Here is a 13210-nt window from a genome sequence, read left to right on the forward strand (position 1 = left end):
AAATCGCAGAACTCAAAGCCTTAACCTTCACTACTTGTCCAGGTTAGGTTTGGACTTGGCAAAAGGCGGCATCATCATGGAAGGCATTCCAAATAACACTGATGCCAGGTGAAAGTGTTGAACAGATGGACCCTGAATGTAGGAAGAGCAGGCTTCTAATAGTAGTATTCTACTGAAACATCTAATTTGCAGTCGTTAGTGATCCAGCTACTCCTATTGGGATCATTAAGAATCCCTCAGCAACTTTTTAGGTGTCTTCTTACCTCACAAATTTTTGTTTCGTAAAATGGCTGTCACCTGATGCACATATGGCAACCTGGAAAACCAGCAAAATCTGAGCACCAGCTTCAAAAAAGCAAGACATAGCCCCAAAACAAGTTCTATGACATGTGAAGACAAGGAGTTAGACTGAAAGTGCAGTAGGACACGGGCTTGTCATAGCCTAAACTGCAGGAATACCCAAAATTCCACCACTTTTATTGCAGAAGAACAAAGACCTTAAAGTACACAAAAGTGCAGTTTGATACAGCAGTGGATTTAGAAATTACTAAAGTGAGTGCTGAGGCCGTGAGATTTATTTTCTGCAGGGGGGGGGGGGGGGGGGGGGGAGTTTTGGGGGCATGGCCCCCCCCCCCCCCCAGATTTCTACCACTTTATTAGGTGCATTTTCTGACATCTTGGAACCTACTGCAATTCTGCCTTTCACTCCAAAAATAACTTCTCCTGGAAGATATTTTAAATATGAAAATAAAAGTACCAATTGAGACTTCAATCCAACTTTACAGGGCCCAGTCTCTATAATTGGGAATCTGACCCCAGATGCATCGGGATAAATTTCAACTTCCAGCCTGGAAGAGAGCAGGGTGGGGGGGGAGTTTTCCAGAAGGTAAGTGGGCGGATCGCGATCGCCCATCAATGGTACTTCTGGGTTTCGTGCCTGGCAGTCAGCCTCATGCCAGCCAGGAAGGCCTGTTGCAGTAGGCCGCAGCCAGAGATCAGAGGGAGGGAAGGATCGTAGCCCAGGGAGAAGATCAATTAATGCCAATTGATAGTCCATTCTACATTCACAGGAGAAACCCAGCTCCTGGACTCCATGGCAGCCCAGAGGCACAGGCAGAGGCAGGGAGATCATTTGGATTGACAATATGCTGATTCAATTGCTTGAAATTTAAAAAAATATTATTTGAGTAGCTTCCAGAGGGATAGAAGCAAGCCAGTATCATTGTAAATGAAACTTAGAATGGAGTTCTGATGAAGGGTCACACCCAAACATCTCTTCCTCTTATCGATGCTAATCAACCTGTGTGCATTTCAAACATTTTCTGTTTCTTTTTTAGCCTTAAATCACGAGGCTAAAAATTACTGTCGTCAATAACAGCAGACAAATGCGAGATATTCCTTTGCTATTTTAAATGGAGGAGTTAACCCATTTAAAGTAAACAGGGCAATGCCTCTGTTGAAATAACAGGCAGAGGAATGTCACGAAATGTTTGTCCACTATTATCGTCAACATTAGTTTCTAGCCCATAATCGCCCTTTTGACCCCGTCACACAAAAAAAAATTATTTTCTTGCACTGGAAACAAAAACCGGTGTAAACAAATTGAAAGCTGCTTTTAAAGTGACAGAACATAATCAAGTGCCACAGTTCACACACAAAGAGGCCAGTGGTCTGCATCACAGCAGTACGCTGTAATACCTGGTTAAATTACGTAAAACCTATCACTGCACCGAGTCCACTCCCTAGTTTATTTCCAAACCCTATTAACTCGACAAGTGCAGTGACAGGAATGTTCAAATGAAACCATGCACGGATTCACCTCAGAGAGCATCCTCCAAACAAGCAGCTGCATCCAGTCTTGAAGAAAATAAACTTTCACACAAGACAACAGCTGGCATGAGGGAATATTAAAAAAAAACCTACATTATAACAACTTACTTGTTATCTACAACTTTTTTGGGGGAGTAATATTAAATAGACACATCTGTAATACTGCTTCTCAGAAACCATCAACTCATCTTAAAGCTTTTTGCCTCAAGAAACATAGAAAATAGGAGCAGGAGTAGGCCATTCGGCCCTTCGAGCCTGCTCAATGTGATCATGGCTGATCCTCTATCTCAATACTATATTCCCTCTCTCCCCATACCCCTTGATGCCTTTTGTGTCTAGAAATCTATCTAGCTCCTTCTTAAATATATTCAGTGACTTGGCCTCCACAGCCTTCTGTGGTAGAGAATTCCACAGGTTCACCACCCTCTGAGTGAAGAAATTTCTCCTAATCTCAGTCCTAAATGTCCTACCCCGTATCCTGAGACTGTCACCCTTCATTCTGGACCCCCCAGCCAGGGGAAACATCCTCCCTGTATCCAGTAGGGAGATTGTGTGCAAGCAACAGTGGATGAAAGCAAGATTGGTTGATACTAACAACCTCCAATTCCAGTGGAAAAAGAGACTGGCTTCTGAAATGCTAAAAGCAGACACTTAGATTGAAATGCTGACAATGTATGTTGATGTTAAGGAGCGTCATGAATTCACAGGATTCACAAAGCTCTGCCACTTTATACCCTGTCCACAGTCTGAAGTCCCCACCACTTAAAACGTAGGAGCGGGACAGATGTGCGAGTGGGCCAGGTTTGTCCTGCGAATGTAGAATGGCATTATTGTTGGTGCATGTTGAAGGGTTTCAATTCAGAAATTAACATGATGTACCTGGGGTCAGATTCTCAATTATAGGAAATGGGCCCTGTGATGTTGGATTGAAGTCCCAATGAACTGAGGTAATGTTAAAGGGGAGCATTCTCCCCACCAGTCCCCTTTTTAAACAAATCAGAGTTTTCTATTGCTGGGTTTGAGACTGAGAAAATAAGTGTTGAGTTAACATCAATAATGATTCACTCATTAACACAGTATGCTTCAGTGAATTTGTCTTTTCAACTGTCTATGTTGAAAGGCTTTATGATAAAGTATTTGGCAAACTTCACGCTCCTCCTCCTCCACCCCCTCCTCCAAAGGCACCCACTCTTGCTGGTGTATAGGTTCTGGTAGCCCCATGGTGCATGGTGCATGATCCTGAGACAAACCCATTGGCCCTCCTCATTTGTTAAAACAGGAAAATGATGTAAATTACATCAAAAGGCAACATTGCCTTACTTGTCCGTGACATCACGCCGATGAAAATAATACATGGGACTTAGGCTTTTCCCTAAATCATAAAAAAATGTTTCAGCTAATGTCTTTTTATAGGGTAGGTGCCCCTTTAATTCAGCTCTCACACCCTCAAGCTCAGTCATTCCTCCAAGTCAATTTTCATGATGTGAACAGCATTCGGTGTTTAAAGGAACTAGCCTAGATTTTCCAATCATAGAATAGAATCATAGAAAATTTACGGCACAGAAGGAGGCCATTCGGCCCATCGTGTCCGCGCTGGCTGAAAATGAGCCACCCAGCCTAATCCCACTTTCCAGCACTTGGTCCGTAGCCTTGTAGGTTACAGCACTTCCAGGTGCGTAGCCAAGTACTTTTTAAATGCGATGAGAGTTTCTGCCTCTACTATCCCCTCAGGCAGTGAGTTCCAGACCCCCACCACCCTCTGGGTGAAAAAATAGGTTACACCTTGAGCAGCTTGCCTGGGAGTCCTGTCCTGAAGAGAGTCCCCCTCCTCCTGTCTCACTTCTCCAGAAGAAATTTAGTGAGCCTATTCAAAAACGTGGATGTCTGGGCCAATTGCATTCCTGGCAGACATTGTGAACCACCAAACGTTCAGAATGGAGAAACCCCTTTAACCTGCGGCAGACAATTTAAATCCTACAGCAGTTCCAGATTTCCTATCCACCAACCTGCAAGCTCTGAATCACAGGTATTTTCAATTCTAGGAACTGCCGACATTATGTTAGTTAGGCTGATCCCAGGAATACATGGGAGGGGGCAGGTTACTGCATTAAAGGGCAGATGGGCGCTCTTCCTGCACTGCCAGCCTTGGCTCAGTGGGTAGCACTCTCACCTCTGAGTCAGAAGGTTGTGGGTTCAAGTCCCACTCCAGAGACTCGAGCCCATAATCTAGGCTGACACCCCAGTGCAGCACTGAGGGAGTGCTGCTCTGTCGGAGGTGCCGTCTTTCAGGTGCCCTTTTAGCTGGATGTAAATGATCCCTTGGCATTATTTCAAAGGAGAGCAGGAGAGTTCTCCCTGGTGTCCTGGTCAATATTTATCCCTCAACCAACATCACTAAAACAGATGATCTGGTCATCATCACATTGCTGTTTGTGGGAGCTTGCAGTGTGCAAATTTGGCTGCCGCGTTTCCTACATTACAACAGTGACTACACTTCAAAAATACTTCATTGGCTTTTAAGTGCTTTGGGACATCTTGAGGTTGTTAAAAGCCCTGTAGAAATGAAAGTCTTTCTTTCTTTGCCTGAACGGAACACCTGCTACTATCTTCAAGAAAGAAGTGTTTGATCAACATTTAACTTTTGATTTACAAAATGCAGAATATGTTAAAACATAAGGGATCTTTTTCCAATATATAAATCTGGAATGAGTCAAACTGAAGGGCTTTCTTATCCTTCAGTATAATGCACAACAATATTTATTAAAAACTATTTCCCTTAACGTAGTATCCATATATTTTACGGGAGGTAACTTTAACCTAACCCGCCCGATAGAATCAGATCGTTTTACAGTCAGTTTCTCGCCGGGCGGGTTACGTTAAAATGACCCCTCATGAAGGCACTGTACAGTTTGTCACACAATACTAAGAGATACAAATTAGTGCACTACGGCAGTTGGTAAGTTGTGCCCACATTGAAAACAGTGCACTGTTTAGAGGTCAGGATGATTTCATGATAGTGCACGCAGTTTGGCCAGGTGAGGAGATATCAAAGGCCTGGCTAGTATAATGGTGGGTCTTCTTTTTCTGGAACATTTGGAATGGGGTGGGGTGGGGTGGTGCTGTTAGGTTGTGGCCCGCCTTCAAATTTCTTGATTAGCAGTCCGGGTCTGTGTCGGAGGAGCTTGTTTGTGCAGGTTTCCGGGAGTGGGCTCCTGACGCACAGAGTTTGTTTTTGCACGAGGCTGGGTTTTGGAGGAAATGTTTAATATGGAGGTGCTGGAGTAGGTCACACTGGGTGAGGTAAAATTTGTCTCCCAGTTGCTGAAAGGGCATAATCTAGCCCGTGTCCAGGAGTTGGCCCAGTCTGGTAATGTCTTTGCTGTGCTGGGTTCAGAACCAGCCTGTGGAAAATGTCTCTCAGGGCTCTCCATTCTGCCTGATCAGTGAAAGGACTGGTAAGCCTGGAGTGATTTTCAGGGTGGTGCAGACGTCTGTCCAGGAAGACAGTGATTCCACTATTTCTGGGCTCCTGTTGGCCTCTTCTTGGAGACTATGAAGAGCATGGTTTTCCAGGGGGGATTGGCTGAGAGATCCTGGTCTCCATGTTCAGTGATGGCCTTTGGGGTCAAGCCAGGTTCCAGGCCCTAAATCTCCAGGGCCCTCTTTAAATGACTACGGCGGCCCGACTGAAGTGTGAGTAGCTGGAAGACCAGCTGTTACCGTGATCACTGATCCTGCCGGCTTGTGTTGGGGGCCGGTTGAGGAAGCTTCTCAGCAGCATGCAGTTGGGCTTCTTGTGTTGGATCTGGGAACAGGGAGCTGATTTTGGTTGAGGAGGCCGTCGTGTGGCACCTGCAGAGTCGATACTCAAACTTCCTATGGTTTTCCTGCTCTAAATCAAATTGGTATTGGGTCCAGAACTCTCCAGGTCAAGCAGCTGCATGAGTCACGACACTCCTAAAAGTCATCAAGACTCATTTTAAGTACTTGAAACGATAGGCAATTCTTGAGAGCTACCAATTGCAGCAAGACATGGCAGATTTAAAGGGGACATCAATGATCGTTTTAGAATTTCTTAGTACCAGGCCCACCCATGCATAGAAGAAAACAATATAATAAAAAGCAGAAACATATGGCCGAGATTGAAAGCATCAGTGTGGTTGGTGGAATTGTTCAACCCGTGTATGAGGCCAGAGCAAAATGTTTCGATTTTTTTAAAAAAGAAAATACAATAACACATTCCCTGCATTGGGAGAAAAGTACTTAAAAGTCAAGAAGGGTCAAAACCCTTTGAATAAATAGTCAATAAGGTGGTACAGCTCCGTCCTTGGCCCATTGGGTAAGTGAACCAATTAGTATGGTACCAAATAATAGAGATCACAAAGGCCTTGATGCCCAATCTGTGCTGAGTAATCCAGGATAGCAGTTGGGGATGTCACAATTGGCTTCAGTCCTATGGGGCAGGGAATGAGGGGGGGCAAAGGGGTTTAATTCCTGATCGCTATCGAGTGACCACTGTTGGAAAGTGGATGTCAGATAAGGATAGAATGAAGCTACCCACCTTAGAATCATTGAATCATAAAATGATACAGCAGAGAGGGAGGCCATTCGGCCCATCGTGCCTGTGCCGGCTCTTTGAAAGAGCTTTCCAAGTAGTCCCCCTCCCCTGCCCTTTCCCCATAGCCCTGCAAATTTTTCCCCTTTATCCAATTCCCTTTGGAAAGTTACTATTGAATCTGCTTCCACCGCCCTTTCAGGCAGTGCATTCCAGATCATAACAACTCGCTGGGTTTAAAAAAAAGATTCTCCTCATCTCCCCTCTGGTTGGTTTGCCAATTACCTTAAATGCTCACTTTAATTCTCTCTGCCCCTTCCACAGGGAAGTGGCCAGCCCATCGATTACTATCTAAGCTAACAATTTTATTTTTCACACCACCTGAGGAAGGAGGAAGCCCCCGAAAGCTTGTGGGATTAAAAATAAAATTGTTGGACTATAACTTGGTGTTGTAAAATTGTTTACAATTATCTAAGCTAACGCATGAAACACGCCCACTTGGTTACGGTACTGGAGGGGGAATGGCACTCACTGAGTTATACCGTCGGCAGCAGTCAGCAACTGCAGGAGAGGAGGTGGGGGTGGGGAGCAAAGAAAATAAGGAAGAATTAAATTCACTTTCAAAATAAATCTGGTAAAAAGACATATAGTAGTTAACCTCACCACTAAGTAAAGCTTTCGGGTTTCATCAAATGGTCTTTTTTAAGCTTCTTCTTGACTTATTGCGTATCTCCGCGGTAACATCAGTCGTGCACACGTGCACTCGGAACTGAGCCAGCACCACTCGCACGCCTGTAATTCACTCCTGCCCATGTACGTTCGATAGCATTATTTAAATATTTCTCCAATCTAATTGATTGCTTCACCTCAGTTAAAGCATTTGTTTTAAAAGGATATACGAGCCCCCGAACGATCGAGTATCTTTTACTCCGAGAGCAGGTCTGGTTGGGTTCCAGGTCCATTAAGAGTGTTTCCACTCTTGTGCGATACTATTGATCCTTAATGCAATACCTAGCAGGACATTATGTTTGGAAGCAAGCTCTATAGTTTCATTATGATTTGCTGCATAAACACAAGGATTAATACTAACTGCAGATCAATACAGTGCAGAGCTCATTTCCTCGACTTTATTTGTTGATAATTTGGATTTTATGTGATTGTGAAAGTAAAGAGATCCTTTATACTGTCTGAACCAGTGCACCAATCTGCACTAGAAGACCAGCACAACAAGTAAAAACCTGTGAACAGGAGTTTAGGTTGCAAAGAATCAGCAGCCATGTTAGTTCATAACCTCAGGTCGACATTCCCAGTGCAGTACTGAGGGAGCGCTGCACTGTTGGAGGGTCAGTACTGAAGGAGCGCTGCACTGTCGGAGGGTCAGTACTGAGGGAGCGCTGCACTGTCGGAGGGTCAGTACTGAGGGAGCGCTGCACTGTCGGAGGGGCAGTACTGAGGGAGCGCTGCACTGTCGGAGGGTCAGTACTGAGGGAGCGCTGCACTGTCGGAGGGGCAGTACTGAGGGAGTGCTGCACTGTCGGAGGGGCAGTACTGAGGGAGCGCTGCACTGTCGGAGGGTCAGTACTGAAGGAGCGCTGCACTGTCGGAGGGGCAGTACTGAGGGAGCGCTGCACTGTCGGAGGGTCAGTACTGAGGGAATGCTGCACTGTCGGAGGGGCAGTACTGAGGGAGCGCTGCACTGTCGGAGGGGCAGTACTGAGGGAGCGCTGCACTGTCGGAGGGGCAGTACTGAAGGAGCACTGCACTGTCGGAGGGGCAGTACTGAGGGAGCGCTGCACTGTCGGAGAGTCAGTACTGAGGGAGCGCCACAGTGTCAGAGGGGCAGTACTGAGGGAGCGCTGCACTGTCGGAGGGGCAGTACTGAGGGAGCGCTGCCCTGTCGGAGGGGCAGTACTGAGGGAGCGCTGCACTGTCGGAGGTGCAGTCTATCGGATGAGATGTTAAACCGAGGCCCCATCTGCCCTCTCAGGTGGACGTAAAAGATCCTCCAGCCACTATTTCAAAGAAGAGCAGGGGCGTTCTCCCTGATGTCCTGGCCAATATTTATCCCTTAACCAATACCTATATCAGACAATCTGGTCCTTATCACATTGCTGTTTGTGGGATCTTGCTGTGCGCAAATTAGCTGTCACGTTTCCTACACTAAAAAAAGTGACTACACTTCAAAAGTACTTCATTGGCTGTAAAGCACTTTGGGATGTCCCGGGGTCGTAAAAGGCGCTATAGAAATGCAAGTTCTTTCTTTTTCTAGCCTCGGCTTAATATCCTAACCATTTTTCTGTCCGTGTAAATTTGACAAGTGGTCTACTTTAGCTGAACTTATTCCCGCAACTACCCTCACACTGGCACTGAAACACTGTGCTGGTGCAGTGGTTTAACACACTGCCCCTTTCGCCTCTCGTACCTGGGTTCAAATCCAGCCGAGTCTGAAAGTTCCTTCTCTCTCTCGTGCAGGTTATGTGAATTGAGTTTGGAAAGATTCACCTCGGTTCCTAGTGGGTGTGAATCCCCAGAGCACAAAACTGCCTCCACTACCAATCTCACTCAAAGGAAAGTGGGAAAATTCATACTGGTGCATAGAGGGTGTCTTTCTGAGGTTAACTGGGCATGTTGCTGGAGCAGATTAAACAGAGCTTGGCTCTGCAGCTGGTTATGCCATACCTGACCTGGAAATATTTGATACCAATACTGGGTGACAAAGAAGTATCCACTGATACCTTCATGAATGTAAAAGTCACACTGATAAAATCCTCTCTGCTGTGGTTTCTGTGCTCTGTCCTTGTTAGCTGGTTCTAGCTTTGCTATATTTTATCACAAGTGTCCAAAAAGAGTCCGATCTCACATTGAGGGGGGGAAGGGTTTTATTTCTCACTACCTCGTGCATTTTCACAAGGATTCACACTATTTAAATAATAGATGCTTTATAACGTTTGTTCATCCATGAGGATCGCGCATATCGACACAGACATCAAGTTTTTACAGAGCTGCAAGAAAGCAGACAAGACCCCGAAAGGACTACAGATCACGAACCCACTCAAGTCGACATACAACTCGGATTACGCTGAGAGACTCTGCCGTCGTACCTCTCGCACACTCCGCAACCATCTCGTACACCAACTCGACAGCAGACGCCGCAACCTCGAAACTAAGATAGAGTTCATACTCTCAACCTGTACTCAGGACACAGCAGACCAGCTACGAGACACCGCCAAACAGACGAGGCAACGGAACTACGCTGCCTACATGAAAACCAAGAGCAGGAAGCTTGAGAAACTCGGCATCACCACCAGCATCAACCAAACCTCCCCTGGTACCACAGTTGCAACCACAGGGAAGTCTATCGTCAATTTGTCCGACCACACCCTTCAACCAGACGAAATCGAATTTCTCAGCCGAGGGCTCAATTTCTGCCCCACCACCAAAATGGACCCCATCGGTCTCGCGGCGGACACAGAGGAATTCATCAGGAGAATGAGACTCCGGGAATTCTTCCACAAATCCCAAGATTTCAGCAGCGAACCTAATGAGACAATCAACGATCCGGAACAGCAGACAGAGGGATCCGCGGTACAGCAACCGAAGAAGAAAGAGTCAAACTGGACTCCTCCGGAGGGTCACTGCCCTCAGCTGGACATGTATGCTCAAGCTGTCAGGAGATGCGTCAATGCCAGATTCATCAGCCGCACTCACAAGACAGTCCAGAATGTCACCCGAGCACAATGCAACGCCATCAACGCTCTCAAGACCAACCGCAACATCGTCATCAAACCAGCGGACAAAGGAGGAGCCATCGTCATACAGGACAGAACGGACTATTGCAAAGAAGCATACCGACAACTGGACAACCAGGAACACTACAGACAGTTACCCGCAGATCCGACCAAAGAACACACCCACCAGCTCAACAAACTGATCAAGACCTTCGATCCAGACCTTCAAAGCATCCTACGTGTCTCATCCCACGTACTCCCCGCGTGGGAGACTTCTACTGCCTCCCAAAGATACACAAAGCCAACACACCCGGACGTCCTATCGTATCAGGCAACGGAACCCTGTGTGAGAACCTCTCTGGATACGTCGAGGGCATCCTGAAACCCATCGTACAGGGAACCCCCAGCTTCTGTCGCGACACTACAGACTTCCTACATAAACTCAGCACCCACGGACCAGTTGAACCAGGAACACTTCTCACCACGATGGACGTCTCGGCACTCTACACCAGTATCCCCCACGATGACGGCATCGCTGCAACAGCCTCAGTACTCAACACCAACAACAGCCAATCTCCAGACGCCATCCTACAACTCATCCGCTTCATCCTGGATCACAATGTCTTCACCTTCGATAACCAGTTCTTTACCCAAACACACGGAACAGCCATGGGGACCAAATTCGCACCCCAATACGCCAACATTTTCATGCACAAGTTCGAGCACGACTTCTTCACTGCACAGGACCTCCAACCAACGCTATACACCAGATACATCAACGACATTTTCTTCCATGGCGAAGAATCACTGAAGAGACTACACGATAGCATCAACAAGTTCCATCCCACCATCAAACTCACCATGGACTACTCCTCAGAATTGGTTTCTTTCTTGGACACACAAATCTCCATCAAAGACGGGCACCTCAGCACCTCACTCTACCGCAAGCCCACGGACAATCTCACGATGCTCCACTTTTCCAGCTTCCACCCCAACCACGTCAAAGAGGCCATCCCCTATGGACAGGCCCTACGAATACACAGGATCTGCTCAGACGAGGAGGAACGCGATGGACACCTACAGACGCTGAAAGACGCCCTCGTAAGAACGGGATATGACGCTTGACTTGTCGATCGACAGTTCCGACGGGCCACAGCGAAGAATCGCATAGACCTCCTCAGAAGACAAACACGGGACGCAACCAACAGAGTACCCTTCGTCGTCCAGTACTTCCCCGGAGCGGAGAAACTACACCATGTTCTCCACAGCCTTCAACATGTCCTCAATGACGACGAACACCTCGCTATGGCCATCCCCACACCTCCACTACTCGCCTTCAAACAGCCACCCAACCTCAAACAGACCATCGTTTGCAGCAAATTACCCAGCTTTCAGGAGAACAGCGTCCACGACACCACACAACCCTGCCACGGCAACCTCTGTAAGACATGCCAGATCATCGACACGGATACCACCATCACACGAGAGGACACCACCCACCAGGTACATGGTTCATACTCCTGTGACTCGGCCAACGTTGTCTACCTCATACGTTGCAGGAAAGGATGCCCCGGAGCATGGTACATTGGCGAGACCATGCAGACACTGCGACAACGGATGAACGGACACCGCGCAACAATCGCCAAACAGGAGGGTTCCCTCCCAGTCGGGGAACACTTTAGCAGTCAAGGACATTCAGCCACCGATCTTCGGGTAAGCGTTCTCCAAGGCGGCCTTCGAGACACACAACGCAAAATCGTCGAGCAGAAATTGATAGCCAAGTTCCGCACCCATGAGGATGGCCTCAACCGGGATCTTGGGTTCATGTCACGCTACACGTAACCCCACCAGCAAGGAAAAAAATGTTATCCGTTTTTATTACAACTGGAAATTCTCTCTCTCTCTCTGCCTTTCGGGTCTCTTTCTCTCTGTCTGTGTAATTTGACACATTGTGTACTCAGCATACTGGGACCTACTGTTTTCCATGGCTAACCTGTCTGAACACCAACAACACCTTTGATTGGTGTGATGGTGTCCCAGCCTAATATAAGATATGCGATTTGAGAACCTCTCATTCACTACTCACCTGACGAAGGAGATAATCTCCGAAAGCTTGTGATTTTAAAATAAAATTGTTGGACTATAACCTGGTGTTGTAAGATTCCTTACATTCATCCATGAATGATAGACGTCCAGAATTTCCACATTGCATCCTTTATATACTGCCTTTGGCTTGAATAATTTTATATATCCATGACTTTCGGGATCATGGTGTGAATCTACTGCACCATTTTCAGAGAGTCTCTCTTTCAACCTCAATTTGGAAGGGTTACATCAGTCAGTCCCAGAACAGTTGGGCAGCAGAGAAGTACTCATCACATCAACAATTATTTGGAACTTTTCTCACACAATTAATCGGAAAATAAACCATTAGGTGATATCAGGTGAAGTCAAAGGTCAAGTGGGTTGAATCACCGTTGGTTCATTTTACTGCAAATCATTAACTGTATATTTGATTTATGCTGCACTTGGCTGATTTTACAGGTTTGAGTTACTTTGAAAGCAATGCCCTCTTTCTGTGAGGACTTACCGTAGTGCAGGATAGTGTATACTCCACAACAGAAGACAGACTTGTCTAATCCAATGAGTAAACCAGACAACGGTAATTTAAATATTTTTCTCAAGTTAGGAATAAAAAGCAGAGGCGCTCATTCCAAAATGAATTCTCACTTAGTTTACAATCATGGTGATAGAAAACAACCCCTGCATCATGTGACCTATAGGCCAACTCTTTCGAGATTCCATGAATTTTCTACGACATAACTGTTTTTAAATCAGGTACAATAATACAATGCTCTGTACAGAAAATGCATGTTGATGTCAAAATTATTAAAAAAAACATTAGCAGTGCAGAGTGACCTCTTGCTTGGGAGGTACAAACCCAAGTCAGCAGCTAGGGCACCTCTAGTGTTTACTGGGTGAACTAACCCAGTCTGTTAAAACTCTTAAACCAGCTGATTTTACAAGGTTGCTGCATTACATGGCAGGTTGGCAAGGCAGGCTGGCTGACAGACAGTGGAATGAAATGGTTAAAATG

At 46.3% G+C, this 13210-nt stretch overlaps 1 long non-coding RNA gene across 3 annotated transcripts in view; it reads right to left on the bottom strand.

The window, feature by feature from the left end:
* The window catches only part of LOC137306953 (uncharacterized), a 225362-nt gene extending 212531 nt beyond the window's left edge, over positions 1–12831 (bottom strand). For 2 of the 3 annotated variants that reach the window (XR_010958971.1, XR_010958972.1), the window contains exon 1: positions 12704–12831. This is a non-coding gene — a long non-coding RNA (uncharacterized lncRNA). Of the gene's footprint in view, positions 1–12199; positions 12352–12703 lie in introns of those variants that run through there. The other variant, XR_010958973.1, reaches the window with a different exon arrangement.
* Positions 12832–13210: the final 379 nt, after the last annotated feature.

Source organism: Heptranchias perlo, chromosome X (assembly GCF_035084215.1).
Source record: "Heptranchias perlo isolate sHepPer1 chromosome X, sHepPer1.hap1, whole genome shotgun sequence".
Lineage (NCBI taxonomy): Eukaryota > Metazoa > Chordata > Chondrichthyes > Hexanchiformes > Hexanchidae > Heptranchias > Heptranchias perlo.